We start from the raw sequence: 13495 nt of genomic DNA, 5'->3' as shown, positions 1-13495 counted from the left end.
ATTTATTTATCAGATTTGAACCAGGCAAATTAGTTTATACAGGATCATTATCATGCACCAGCAGCATGTTTAATCTGCTGCTCAGAGCCTTGGGGCTAGATTCATCGCATCTTTGAACCTCAGCCTTAGTTACTTCCTGCGCCCCTGATACTCTGCAAGAGCAACCCAGCTTTGTCAGGGAGCTGGAAAAATGACTGTGGCAGCTATTTTCCATCCACACTGTAGATCCCACAGAAAACACCCTCTCTCTTGCACCTGCCTCATGTCAGTCTGTACAGAAACAAGGCAGAAAGACTTCCCCTTCAAGAAGAAAAAAAAAAAAAATCTTTTATCAAAAAATTGGAGATGGTCTGGTGATGTTCAAATCCCAACCAAGCACAGCCCTGAGCATCCTGTCCTAGGTGACCCTGTGCTGAGCAACACAGTAGACTGGACCATCTCCAAAGGTCTTTCCAACCTCAGCCATTCTGTGCTTCCATGATATATTTTTTGCCCTTCATCTCCAACACTGGGTAAATTGGACTCATTACTGCATAACAATTTTAAATATACTGCTAAAACTCCCATCTATATGATAAGCTATCCATCTATGGATACAGACATGCATAAAATGTATGTGGATATACACCAGATACTGTATGAGATTCTCAACTCATAGGGATAATTGTGTTCAGAATGACCATATGTGAAGGCCTATAATCCACAGATTATATACAAAGCCAACTAACTAACTAGGGCATATGATTCATTAATGGGGCAAGTTGATGCAGAGGGGGTTACACAGAAGAAAGGTGACTGCTCTCCATGTAGTCCCCTGCTCTCCATGGCATCCGCTGCTTTTGTTCCACTCCTTCCACCTCTGCCTCTGATTTCTCGTTGGTTATATGAGGATTATTTCTGAAAGGGTGCAAGCTATCTCAGGTGTGATCTATCCACATGAAAATAAGGTGCAAAGATTAATGGCAGCTACCAGAACAACAGCAGAAATATAATCTTCACTCATTTCCTTTGGATTGCCCTGAGTCTAAATGCTACCAGCCCTCTGCACCTCCACCAGCATGACCAAGTAAAACTGACTGATGGTTCTGTCTCAGTGTGTCCAAACCCAGCAAAGGGAGCCAGGAAAAGCCACACTGGAGGGGAAAAGACAAGATAATCTGAAGATTTCTCACAACCAGATGAGGCTGCAAGCATCTCTCCCCAAGATAAAGAGAGAGAAATAAATGAGAGCCCAAGCATATCCATAATTAAGGAGGCATGTAAGTGTGCACATTACACGTGTGTATCTGTCTTCTCAACATAGAGACATTAAGAGTAGATTATGGAATCATTTGACTCCATAACTAGGTTTGAGAGTCCATAATTAGATCAGATAGTCACCTTTCTATGTAAGTAACTATCGTGCTGCACTGAAGGGAGGGCCAACTGAATGATTAAACAACTGACACAGCCATAAATCATTAGGCCCATAAAAGCAATACTGCCCAAGGTACAGCTGTGGCAACAGCCAGCGTAGCAAAGCACCCATCTGTGGTAGGAGGAGAGATGCCCATCATGTTGCTCAAGGACTTTTACGAGCTCCTGCCTAAGAACCGTGCCAAGGTTTTATAAATCTACTCACTCACAACCTAGAGCTACATCTGGGTGTGAGGGAAGGGAGTGTGGTCATCAGATCTGTAAACACCTCCTGCTGCTCAGTGCTGGTCTCTGAAGGACAAACCTCATCCCACTCATGCCCTCTGAGGCCAATGCTGCTGCACGACTGCTGTAAAGCTGGGCTCAATTCACTGGATTTATATCTCTGAATCAAGGGATAGTGATGTCAGAGAGCATGTAATTTTTACCCATCACCCTTGTTAAGATTAGGCCTCTGGGACACTAAAAAGCAGAATGAGATGCCAACTGCGCTCCAGCTCATTACAACACAAAGAGCCAAGCCAGGAGATTTGCCTACATGGGGTCAACACCAGGTTGCTGAGCCTCCAGACTACGCATCATCACTCTCAGCATGATGTATATCCCAAGGTAGCTCCCGAGATTAACCAGCAGAATATCCTGAGCACTCTGTTGGGTGCAGCAGTGTGTGCTGCTACAAGGACAAAGCTTATTCCATTAACAAGAGCCATAAAACTTGTTGAGAAAAAGTGGCAACATGCACAAGAAGACTTCAAGTGCTATTTCCATTCTACCTAGCTCTTGCCAAGTGCACCATCCTGGAGGCAGTGGAAGCCACTCCAAACTACAAATTGAAAGTTTTATGGGTATTTAGGGAAAGGATATTAGCACAGAGACCAGCCAAAGAAAGCAAAACCCTGTACAATTCCATCATCTGTTACCAAACTTTTCTAGATTGCTTCTGCTCTTGGAAAGCTGCCATCAGACACAGTAGCCTCCTTCTAAAACCATCGTGGTAGGGCAGTAATCTCTCCTTCTCCCTCTGATCAACCATTTCCCTCTGCTCTCTGAAATGTGTTGAAAATGATTCCTCTACATAAATCATTAACAAAAGCTTTGTTTTTGTTTACTGCCACTATCACCGGACTTCTTTCTCTTCTGTTTTCTCCCCTCCTCCATTATTTCATTTTCGCTTGCACAAGTGCCAAATACACCAGCTTTCCCTCCCTTCAGGAAAAACAAAAAAATAAATAAAATGAAACAACACATCTGATAGGGGATGCACCAGATCTTGGCTCAGCATCCATTCCTCAGAGCGATGGCACAAGGAGGACCAAAAAGGCTTTGGTCCAGGATCTATCCTGTGCCTAGTCTAGAGGCTGTACAAACAACACATCCCATGTTACCCAATTCCACATGCTTCAGTGAGGCTAGGAATAAGAAAGGTTGGATTTTGTCCATGGACACTTAGCACTGTGGGTTTCTGTGATAAGTAAGAAGTGGTATCTTGCTTGGTGCTGTAAAATGTACCAAGAATCCCCAGCATCAAGAGGGGACTGTGGGAAAACAGAGCACATAAAGGGCATGCAAGAGGAAGAGCAATAATTTGGGGTATTTAGAGGAGGGCACTGAGACTGCTTCCTTTCCTTGCAGAACATATCAGTCCTTTGGCTTTGAGGGAGGAGAGGATGTCTGGGACAGGAAAACAAGAAAGTCCCTTAGAGCCTCATGAACTGCAGGAGGCAAACGCAGAGCAGGACACAAGTGGACGTGGCTGGATGTGCACAAGGCAAAGAGCAGCCCACAGTGCCAGGACAGAGGAGTAAAGAGGCATAAACATTAGACAGAGTGTGCCAGTGGAAGACCTGAGGACAGGAATAAAGGCAAGACAGCTGGCAGCTTCTGTGGGCAAAGGAAAGGAGTAGCCTCTATTGAGGTTGAAGAGGAAACAGTTACAGAAGTGCTGGGAGAAGTTGAGTCAGAGGGGAGATAAGAGCCTGCTGAGTACCTGCACCCCCCAAAAGCCTCTCCAGCTGAACCACTTCATTGTGCTCTTTGAGAGGTGTTGCACATGTCTGGGTCCGGCTCCGTCCAAGGAGGCAAACAGGCAGGAAGCACTCAAATTCCCATCTGAGCAGGGACAGGACTTTGGGTCATTACTCCCTTGTAACACCACAGACTTCAGGAAGATATTAAGGGTCAAGATGGGGTCAGAATTTGGGGGTCAGCTCAGTTCTGGGTGCCCATTCTTTCCACTAATGACCTACAGGTCCCCGTGCTCCCAGTCCAAGCCCTTTGCTTAGGACTCTCGGGGCCTGAAGGGAGGCATCTGCCACTGTGCTCTTCTGTGGGAGAGGGGTGCCAGGAGACAGATGCAGATTTGCATAGGGTCCCAGTCCCCACCTTGAGCTATGCTGCAGCTATTTGTTACTGTAATATTATATTATTTTTTGTTAGAGGTTTTCCTTTAGGCCCTGGAAGGTCTGAGTGAGGCCTTAACAAAATATTCTGGCCTGAAAGCCATGTGCGAAAGTTAGGATATTTTAAGAGCAGATGTGTCTTCAACTCCAATAAAAGGATGGAGGAGCAGGATCAGTGTTTCTGTGACTACCTCAATGACACAAAATTTGAATCTAATGTAAACCAGCACTTATAGCAAGTGACATTTATGGCACTTAGCAGGATTTGTAAGGAAGGTGCCTCACTGTTAAAGCCAACAGACTAAAAGATCTTGATTAGGATGTCCACAACGACACTTTTAAATTGTCATAGCTTCAGAAGCCATGACCTTCATTTTTTTTTGTTACCCTCACACACTAAAAGAAGACATGGGCCTTCAACAAGCCCTATGTTTATATCCATTTATTAGCTCAAAGTGCAGCAGGTTAGACTGTTGCCCTGTTTAAAAGCGTATGGTTAGAATAATTTAAAAGAGAAAAGTGTTTCCCCTTCTTCCCCCACCCTCACTTTTTCTGAATAAATTGGAAAAAAGAAAAAAAAAAGGAACAACTGACAGCTGGAGGGAATTCATTCAACCTTTCAGGAAGAAAATTGCCATCAAGCAAAGAGAAAGTATGACGTTTTTCAGCCCATTAGGTGAAGGTTTATGGAAGTTACAAGGATGGCAATGGGCACCCATTGTATGGCATATACATGCCATACAATGGGCATGTATAATAACACTTTGCCCAGATGCCTGTTATAATACTTTGCATGTATACAATCCTGTTCAAACACTTACTAAACTCCCCTAGTTAAGCTTCACATCTCTGATCCCTTCTGAAAAAGAACTGAAGAATTCAGCAGAGAATTATTTCCCTGTACAAAATACTACTGAATCCACACTATAGAGCTCCATAGGAAGGTTTTAGAGAAAAAGGAAGAAGGAAGAAAAAAACTACAGGAAGGATTTCCTTTTCTAGCAAAATAATAGAATTTCAGAGGTGTTTCCAGTGGAAACCCCATTGCATTCTCCAAAGCCAAAAAATTAGCAAGATTCAAGGAGAGGTGGGTACGGATCACAGCATCACTCCAGAACACACTGAATCTGGAAACACACAGGGAAGTTAGGCCAGTGTCCAAGTCTTAGAAATCACATCAGTAGGATACTCAGGATACGTGGATTCGTATGGAGGAAATACGTGCTTATAACACCTTGTAGCTTGACCTCTGGTTTGAGTATCATCATTTTCTCCCTTCCACCTTAAAACCAGCTTCCCCATATGCTAAAATATAAGGAACAGGAACAGAATGATTCATTGTATACATATGTAGCTCTCAGTTTTAAAGGTTAAGGCTAACAAAAATTTCAAAGTAACATAAAACCTCAGGCTTCCGATCTTTAACCCATCTCTAACTTTGAGGTATTCAAGTGAGTCCTGGGTTGCCCCATGCCTGCCTACCACACATTCTTCTGAACAGCTTTCCCAAGCATTATTACAGGAGATACTGTACTAGAGTAGAAGAAACTGCTCTCATTCACTGCTGCATTCATACAGTCCTTAACAACTCGGGACAGCAATGGGAACAACATCCCACTACTTTGGAGAAAGTAAGAGGCTGACTAAGGGTCTCCCCATCCACAGTGTTTAGCCTCAACCCCAATACCCCTCTCCACCAGGCATTTCCATCCCAGTATATGACAGACTGCAGAGCAGAGTATTTGCCCACCCCATGCTCCTGTATTCACCAGGGCAGGTCAGGACCTCCCCGCCACCTTCTGACCTCAGGTTTGTACAGAAATTGGCCACCTCCTGCATGGTTTTTCCACACACTGAGCTTGCTTTCAGAAAAGTACATCAGACTCGTGAACCCTGCATGGGGAAGACAACTCAGGCTCATCCTCATTACTTGCACAAGCCCTTGTTTCCACACAAGACCCCTGTGCTGGATGCACACATACAAGAGCCCCACCACTGTCACCACTATTGTTTAATTGTTTAACTCTTGTTTAAGAGTATCTGGTCTGTGAGCAACACCAGTGACTGAGTACTTCTTTGGTGTCTTCCTGTTTTGTCACCTGTGCTTCAGCCCCATCACTTTCCCCTTCATATCTCAAGTCAACAGGGTCATTGCCACACACTGACAACAGCACATGGGTTCGGAGGACAGGAACCGGTCAAAGATCATAGAGATACAGAGGTCTGGGACCTTGCAAAGTTCCCCAGCTGGGAAGTAAACTAGGGACAGAAAGATCAAAACCAAACCTGGATCAAGTCCTTTCTGTCTCCAAGATGTCTGAGGTCCAGAGTTTCAATTTGGCCTTTTGTAGAAAGAATTGACTAATCTGAGAACTCTTTGAAATGTTCAATTTCATAAGACAACAAAAGCCTAAATGAAATAATGTCAGAAGATTTCTTTTCATATCCAGCTGCCCCACAGTAAAAGCTCATCACTGTGTTTGGACAATCTGTGCTGCAAAGTAAATCCATCTCCAAAAGGGAAAAATTGCCCCGAACTCTGCTCACTCTCAAGAGCTGATAAACAGAAATCACCACTCCCTACTTCCTTCACACATTTCCCCAGCTCTGAAGGACAAGACGTCAAATTCTCTGACTGCTTTTATTCAGTTTAAGGAATGATGTAGCCTTCCTTTTTCAGCCCCAACTATGTATTCCCCTCACCTTGCTCTCCCTTCCAGTTAAACATGACCGCAGAACCCAGGGGGCTATGGGAGGAGCTGCGCTTGTTCACAGCACCTGATTGCTGAGCAGGTCTGAAGGTGCAATGAACTTTTGAAGCCACATCAAGTGAAGCTTTTACATGGGAGAAGGAGAAAGAAGCCATCTCTAAGGGTTTGAGAACATCTCAAAAGTAACTGTGCTAACAACACACACTTGCAATGTGATTTCATATCAGAAGGCAAAGCAATCCCAACCTTGAAAGTTTGGAAATGATTTTCAGATCTGACAGTGCCCCCAGGCTAAAACCTGTAGTTGAGGGGTTTTAAAGCCTATCTTTAATCAAAATGACAATTTCCTAAAAGTATGAGTCATTTCATTTCCTCAACAATAATAACAGGAAAGGAAACTTTTTTTTTTTTTTTTTCAAGTTGAAAAGAGAGAAAGTAACAAGAGCAGAACCTATAACAGCAGCAAAACCAGTCCCAGTAGAAACCACAAGCCCTGCAGCAAAACATTGGGAACCTTCTCTGCTGAAGTTGTCCCACAGATTCCCACCTTTCTTGCTAGGCTTTGGACTAGCTCTAAACCTTGGATCACCGATGTCCTAAAATTGCCTGGATTTCCCAGCAACAAGTCAGCTGAGGCTAGGTTTTGCAATGGGTTTCATCTGACTACCCATTTTCTTCTCCATGCACAACCTAGCAGCACTTCTCCCCTTGTCAAACGCATGTTTAATTGCAGCACTTAAATGCTCAAAACCCAGTGTGCTCACATGTTATGGTAGGCAAAAATGGTAGGCTGAACTTTCTAAACGTGGCTTAAATCCATGCATCACAGAGCACATTTTGGCAGGCATTAATGCTTCTTTTCAACATCGTTGCAGACACACAGATAACAGATACTCCAGAGATAGGTAGTTAAGAGGCAGCAAGAAAGACGCCTGGGCATATGGTTAAACAAATCAGTAATCAATTCACTGGGAGAGCTTTCATTTCCAGCACAGCTATCTGTTGGATCCCAGAACTGTTTTTACGTGGTTCATTAGACAACAGTCTTTCTTGCTACTAGTTGGGTCAAGACTCAAAATTGCTGTGTAATTGCAAGTCTCCAAGCACAAGGCAAGAGTTTTTCAATCCTGTTGTCCAAAGAGGAAAGAAAACAGAAGGGAAAGATTATGTGTGAGCAATTGAGCCCTGCTGAGAGGGCAAAAACTGAAACTGGGATTAGCCAAATCTTGTAATGGAAAACAAGTCTCCTGTTGGTAATCTGGCATTTACACCTAAGAAACGTGTGCTGGGGAAAGGAGCTCAAAGGATGGGTTCAAAACAGACCAGAAGAGGAGATTAAGCAGCATCTGAAGCCAAAAAATGATGGTTGGACCTTTTCAAGCATTTAACTTCTTGTGTTAATTAAGAATGTGGCCATAGCAATTATTAAAGAACAGTTCCCAACTTAATCAAAGTACATTATTGGAAATGATACTGAGAAACCTCAGTAGAGAAACCCAGCAAGTATCAAGTCAAGCTAAATAGTTCAGTTACAATTAGTATTAATAATAAATCATGGCCACTGTTTCTTTTATTTGCCAACAACTAGCATAGTTTATAGCTCTGCACTAACCTAACACACTATTTTATTGCATTTCAGAAAGTGCATCCTCCTAAAATGATAATGTGTTAATAATCTATGCTGGGCTTTTTGACAGGAACCAAAGAGCTCAAGCAACTTGAAATAATATCAGAAAAAAAAGTATTTATTCCCCATCCCTAGTTGCAGAGAAAACAGAGGGTTTCTTGGCTTAGTTACTTCTCAATAGATTTCTGGTTTCAATTAGAACTTTGAGTCTGAAAAGTTAAAAAAAAAAAAAAAAAAGCTAATAAGAGATGGAAGAGAAGTCTCCGTTCACTGTGTTTCTGCTTCCCCCCCTGCTTTTACATAACCCTTCCGAGCTAAGAGCAGAGGCTAAAGCACAACTACATTGTTTGGAGGGTTTTTCCCCTTTTGGCTAAAAGGCAAATGGCCAAAACTGAATTTAAAAAAAACAAACCTGTGTGTCTCCCTTCACGCAGAAGGCTGGCGTGGGGGTTTGCACCCCGAGGTGTTTTCCCCCTGTGTTTCTGCAGGTTTGGGGCAATGCTCCCCAGTCGTCCCGGCCTGAGGCAGGCGGGTCGGGGGCTGCTGCCGCTTGGGGCCATGGCCCCCAACAGTCCTTTTCCCACAGAGAGCCGCTGTCGCTGCCGAGGGGTGGTGATACGCTCCCTGGCAGTAGAGGGCTGGCAGCTCAGCGCTTCGCACACCTGACAGACAGACATTTCAGGCAGAGCCCCAACACCTCGGCCCCAGCAGCAGCCCGGGGTGGGGGCACCCCGTTGTTGTTTCACACCCCCCAGCATCGCCCCGGGGACCCAGAGGGGCCGGGGGACCCTGTCACCTCCAGCCCTGGGGCCGCTGCCGGTGGTGAGGTGCTCTTGGAACATCAGGCCCGAGATTATCAGCAGTGTTTATTGGAAGCGGAAACAAATTGGAAATCCTTCTCTCAGCGGCCTTTGTAGGGACAGGAATACGCACAGGAAGTGGCAAGCTGCGCCAAATACAGTGTGGCGGATGGTGCTAGGGTACTGCACGGACACAAGGACCGAATCCCACACACACTCACCGAATCCCACACTCACCCGCGCACTGCACGCTGTGAGCAGGACAGGAGGCAGCCACTGCTTCATGTCAGAGACCTGATTTCCCCATGTCCGTGGTGCGGGGGGACTGTGAGAGGGTGTGAGAGAGTAAGTGTGGGTGTCTGTGAATGTGTGACAGATTGTGTGTATGTGAGGGAGTGTGTGTGAGAGAGTGTGTGCATTTGTGTGCATGTGGGTGTGAGTACATGTGTACATGCAATTGTGCATGTATGTGCATGCATGTGTACACAAGTGTACATGCATGACTGTGTGGTATGTGTGTGCAAGTATATGTGTGAGTGCATGTGATCACGTGTACATAAGTGTGTCTCTCTGTGTGCACGTGCACATGAATGTGCATGCATATGTGTGTGTGAAAGAGTGTCAGTGTGCGCGTGTCTATGTGGGCAGGGAGCCTTGCACCAATACTTGCAAACATATACACACTACTTCCCCCCCCCCCCCCCCCCCCCGAGCTCACTGGGGGCGTTGCGCAGGGACTAATTACCCCCCAGTTAACAACACACCTCACTCTGACAACGAACGGGGAATCCCACACCTCTAAATACCCCCCAGCCCCGCTCCCGTCCAATGTCAGAGGGGTAGAGGAGCCGAGCCCCGGGGAGGGGGGGGTGCACGTCCACCCTCATGCCCACCTGCTCACACTCACAGATACCAAAAAGGTTACAGAGTTGCTCTCTAGCTCCACTTAACCTGCAATTTACGAAGCCGGGGCGACTCTCCCTCCTGCTTTCCCCACGCAGAGCTGCCACCTCCCCGTGACCCCTCTGGGGGAACACATACAGGCTAGCGAATTTGGGGGGGGAGGGGAGGTAAAAGGGGGCGACACATGCAAACTCCTAAAAAAAATTGCAACCCCTTCCCAGCAGCACGCTCGTAACCCTCCCCGCCCCCGAAAAAAAAAAAAAAAAAAAAAAAAAGCGCCCATGCAACCCCCGGCAGCGGCAGCTACAAAGCATGGGAAGGAGTCGAGGGAAGAGGGCTCGCAGGCGTTGCAGGGCAGAGAACACCCCCCCCAAATAAAGCCCTTTCCGCGCCATTGCGAAGTCACAACACGAAAATAAAAGGAAACGACATTAACGGGAAAGGAAAGGAAAGGAAAGGAAAGGAAAGGAAAGGAAAGGAAAGGAAAGGAAAGGAAAGGAAAGGAAAGGAAAGGAAAGGAAAGGAAAGGAAAGGAAAGGAAAGGAAAGGAAAGGAAAGGAAAGGACGAGACCCTCCCGCAATCCGGATCAGCAAGACAGACCTTTCCTCGATGCCTCCCGGTGTTTGTCGCTTTTTTTTTTCTTTTTTTTTTTTTTTACTTACCCATATCCCCCAAAAAAACGGCAGCGGGAGCTTCTTAGCAGCTTCCTCTTCTTCTTCTTTCTTCCTCCTCCTCCTCCCTCGGCTTTCCCCCTTCTTGTCTCTTCTCTTTTAGATCCCGGTTTCGAGCCCTCGCTACAACCCCCAAAGGTGCTTTTGCTCGTGTTGCGGCAAACCCATGGCGGTGTTCATCTGTCAGGGGAGCGCACGGCCGCGCAGCACGCGCAGGGGGAGGAGGGAAAGCACCCGGGGAGAGGGAGATGGACGGACAGACAGACAGACAGCTGGAGAACTCGCTAGATAAATGATAGATAGATAAACAGAGTGAGAGAGAGCGGGGGGGGGGGAAGGAATGGCGTCTCGGAAGCTGGAATCCTAGAGTAAATCAAATTAACACGCAACACTCAGAGAGCAATCCCGGCTAAATTTAGCATGATCCAAAATAAAATGGAAAGGAAAAGGGGGGTGAGAAGGAGGATGGGGCGGGGGGGGGGGGGGAAGAAAGGAGGAAGGGAAGGAGGCAAAAAAGGAAAAAAAAAGGGAGAGCAAAAATAAAAAAAATAATAATGCACCGGATAAAATCCTGGATTTGAAATCGATGGAGCTTGTCTCTGTTTCTCTCGCTTCTCGCTTTTCCTTTTCTTTTCCTTCTTTGTTTTTGATTTTGGTTTTGAATGGGGGCTTTTTTTTTTTTTGCTGCCTGTTCGTTGTTGCCGGTTGTTTGGGGCCTCTTGCAGGGGGGCGCGGGGAGGGGAAGCGTTTTCGTTTTTGTTTTTTCCCGGCGAGGAGTTGAAGGGAAAAAAAAAAAAAAAAAGGAGAAAAAGGCTTTTTTTGTTTTGTTTTGTTTTGTTTTTTTTTTTTTGTCGGCGAGGAAGCTGTTCCCTTTATTCCTGCTCTCTTTTCCAGAACGGGCCCGGGTGCTGGTGCCGGAGGGCCGCACTGCCCCGCGCCGGGCCGGGGGAGGGCAAAGAGGAGGCGGGGGGATCCCCTCCAGCACCCCGAGTCTTTAATGGGCGCGCACCCGTTTCCACCTCCCGTCTCGGCAAGGGGGTGTTTTGGGGGCCGTTTTTTACTCCCCGCTGATTTTTTTTTTTTTTCTCTGTCTTGTATTTTGTCTTTGGGTCTGGGTTTCCCCCTCCCTCCCTCTTCCTCTCTGAGGGGGGCAGTGATTTGTTTAAGCAGATCTGGGGGCTTCTGGCTTCGGCTCTCTTTCCGCAGTTTCTGTCGCTCCCGGAGTCCTGCAGCACTGCCGGGGGGAGGGGGGGAATAAATGGCACACAAGCACACACACGCTCACACTCGGTGTGGCTGCAATGCTCAGCCCCGGGTTAATGTACTCAACGGTGCCACTACTTGACACAGCAGCACTGATGGGGGGCAGGGGAGAAAAGGCAGAGAAGGTGAGAGACTGGGCTCAGAGCTACTCAGCCCACCCCGAAGTCTCCCCTCCCACTACCCCCTGCACATACCCTTGTGACACCGCAGCCCTTGCGGGCTCTTGCCCTGGGCAGGGGATTCTTAGGGTCCACTGACCACTGCTCAGACCTGACATGGTACTGGAGAGGGCAAGCAAAGACCTCGACAGCTTTGTGAAGGTGAGGATGAAACCTCCCCCTGTATTAATCAGTAGTAGTGCCCAAAACGTGCCCTGGGCCAGGGGATGCGAAGGCAGGAGACGTGCATAAATTGTTATGCACACAGGGTTGACTTCAAAGGATTTCTTACCTATAGTTTTGTCTTCTAGATCTAGAACATTTTGCTTTTTTAAAAAATCTCTTTCTCCGATTCTGCAGTGTGTCAGGGAGTTAGTACAATCTGAGTGGTTAATCTGCAGAAGGAAATTTACTTTTCTTTGTTCTTTTCACTTAAAAAACAGCATGGAATTCATACAGTCAGTTTGGTTCCTTCAGTGGACCTGAGATGCGTTTCCTATTTGTGTATGACTTACAGATGTTTTATAATGAAGGCCATAAGCCTGTTGTTTTTATATAAATAGTATATTGAGTTAAATATGTATACAAGCCTTTCTAGGTTCAAGGTATGAATTAATGTTAGGCAGAATTGTTGGGTGACATGTAAATTAATGTAAACGAAAAAGGGTATCTTGCAAGGCCCCAGTAAAACACTGGCAGTGCTTTATGTGCTTCAAAAAATAAAATAAATGATTAAAAAACACTATTTACAGTTGTTTTAACTTCTTAAAGCAGACCATTTTGTTTATGTGTTTTAGCTTTTTAGCTCTCTAGTGCACTTCTGAGTTTTACATAGAAGATATCTATCTACCTATCTACACACACATTGACTCTTAGGCATATGCTGCTTAGCAATTCATTGGATCTCATTGCAACATGAGATGAGAGATTATACTCCAAGACAGTTGAAAATAGGGGGAAATGTAAATGTATTTTCCATTTTCTGTTCAAGAATTGGAAAATCAGCTGTTTGAACAATTGGTCAAAAAATAGAATTAACAGTGATTTTAAAAGTTGCCCTTTTATTTTGCAAATCCCTCAGACGTGGTATTGAGTTTCAACATTGTTGCGTGAATAAAGACAAACAAGAATCAAAATTCAAGGGTTGGAAACCAAGCACAAAGCTAATTTTAGTAGATATAAATACACTCTTTGGTTGTTTCTCCACTAGTATATTTACTCCCCAGCATCCCAAACCATTACTCTTGTTGAGTATTTTGATAATCAGCATCTCTTTGATAGGGACAAAAACTATGCCATACTCATTACTATCTGAAAACAAAAGAAAAAGTTTTTGTTTTCTATTTCTCAACCAGGACAATTAGAAGAAGACCTTGGTAGCTTAGCAACATTGTATTACAGCATGGGGGATGACCACATAGGAGGCTCAGGTTCAAGTCCAGACTTTCTTATCTACCAGATCTTTCCACAGCTGCCTTCCCATTATCAAACCAGTGACTAAACATTTCTCTGTAATGAGGCAGCACACAAAAGTTGCAGGGCTCAT

At 45.4% G+C, this 13495-nt stretch overlaps 2 protein-coding genes across 11 annotated transcripts in view; both read right to left on the bottom strand.

The window, feature by feature from the left end:
- Positions 1–10506, bottom strand: part of LOC137846955 (SET-binding protein-like) — a 325858-nt gene extending 315352 nt beyond the window's left edge. For 9 of the 10 annotated variants that reach the window (XR_011090674.1, XR_011090675.1, XM_068665064.1 and 6 more), the window contains exon 1: positions 10458–10506. The gene's annotated coding sequence lies outside the window, so the exon portion shown is untranslated. Of the gene's footprint in view, positions 1–9174; positions 9279–10457 lie in introns of all 10 variants that reach the window. The other variant, XM_068665068.1, reaches the window with a different exon arrangement.
- The window catches only part of LOC137846966 (uncharacterized), a 456759-nt gene that overhangs the window by 429625 nt on the left and 13639 nt on the right, over positions 1–13495 (bottom strand). The window lies entirely within an intron of this gene.

The sequence above is a fragment of the Anas acuta genome, chromosome W, assembly GCF_963932015.1.
Source record: "Anas acuta chromosome W, bAnaAcu1.1, whole genome shotgun sequence".
Taxonomy (NCBI): Eukaryota; Metazoa; Chordata; class Aves; order Anseriformes; family Anatidae; genus Anas; species Anas acuta.
The sequence above is the reverse complement of the archived record's forward strand: the minus strand, read 5'-3'. Positions and strand labels throughout refer to the sequence as shown.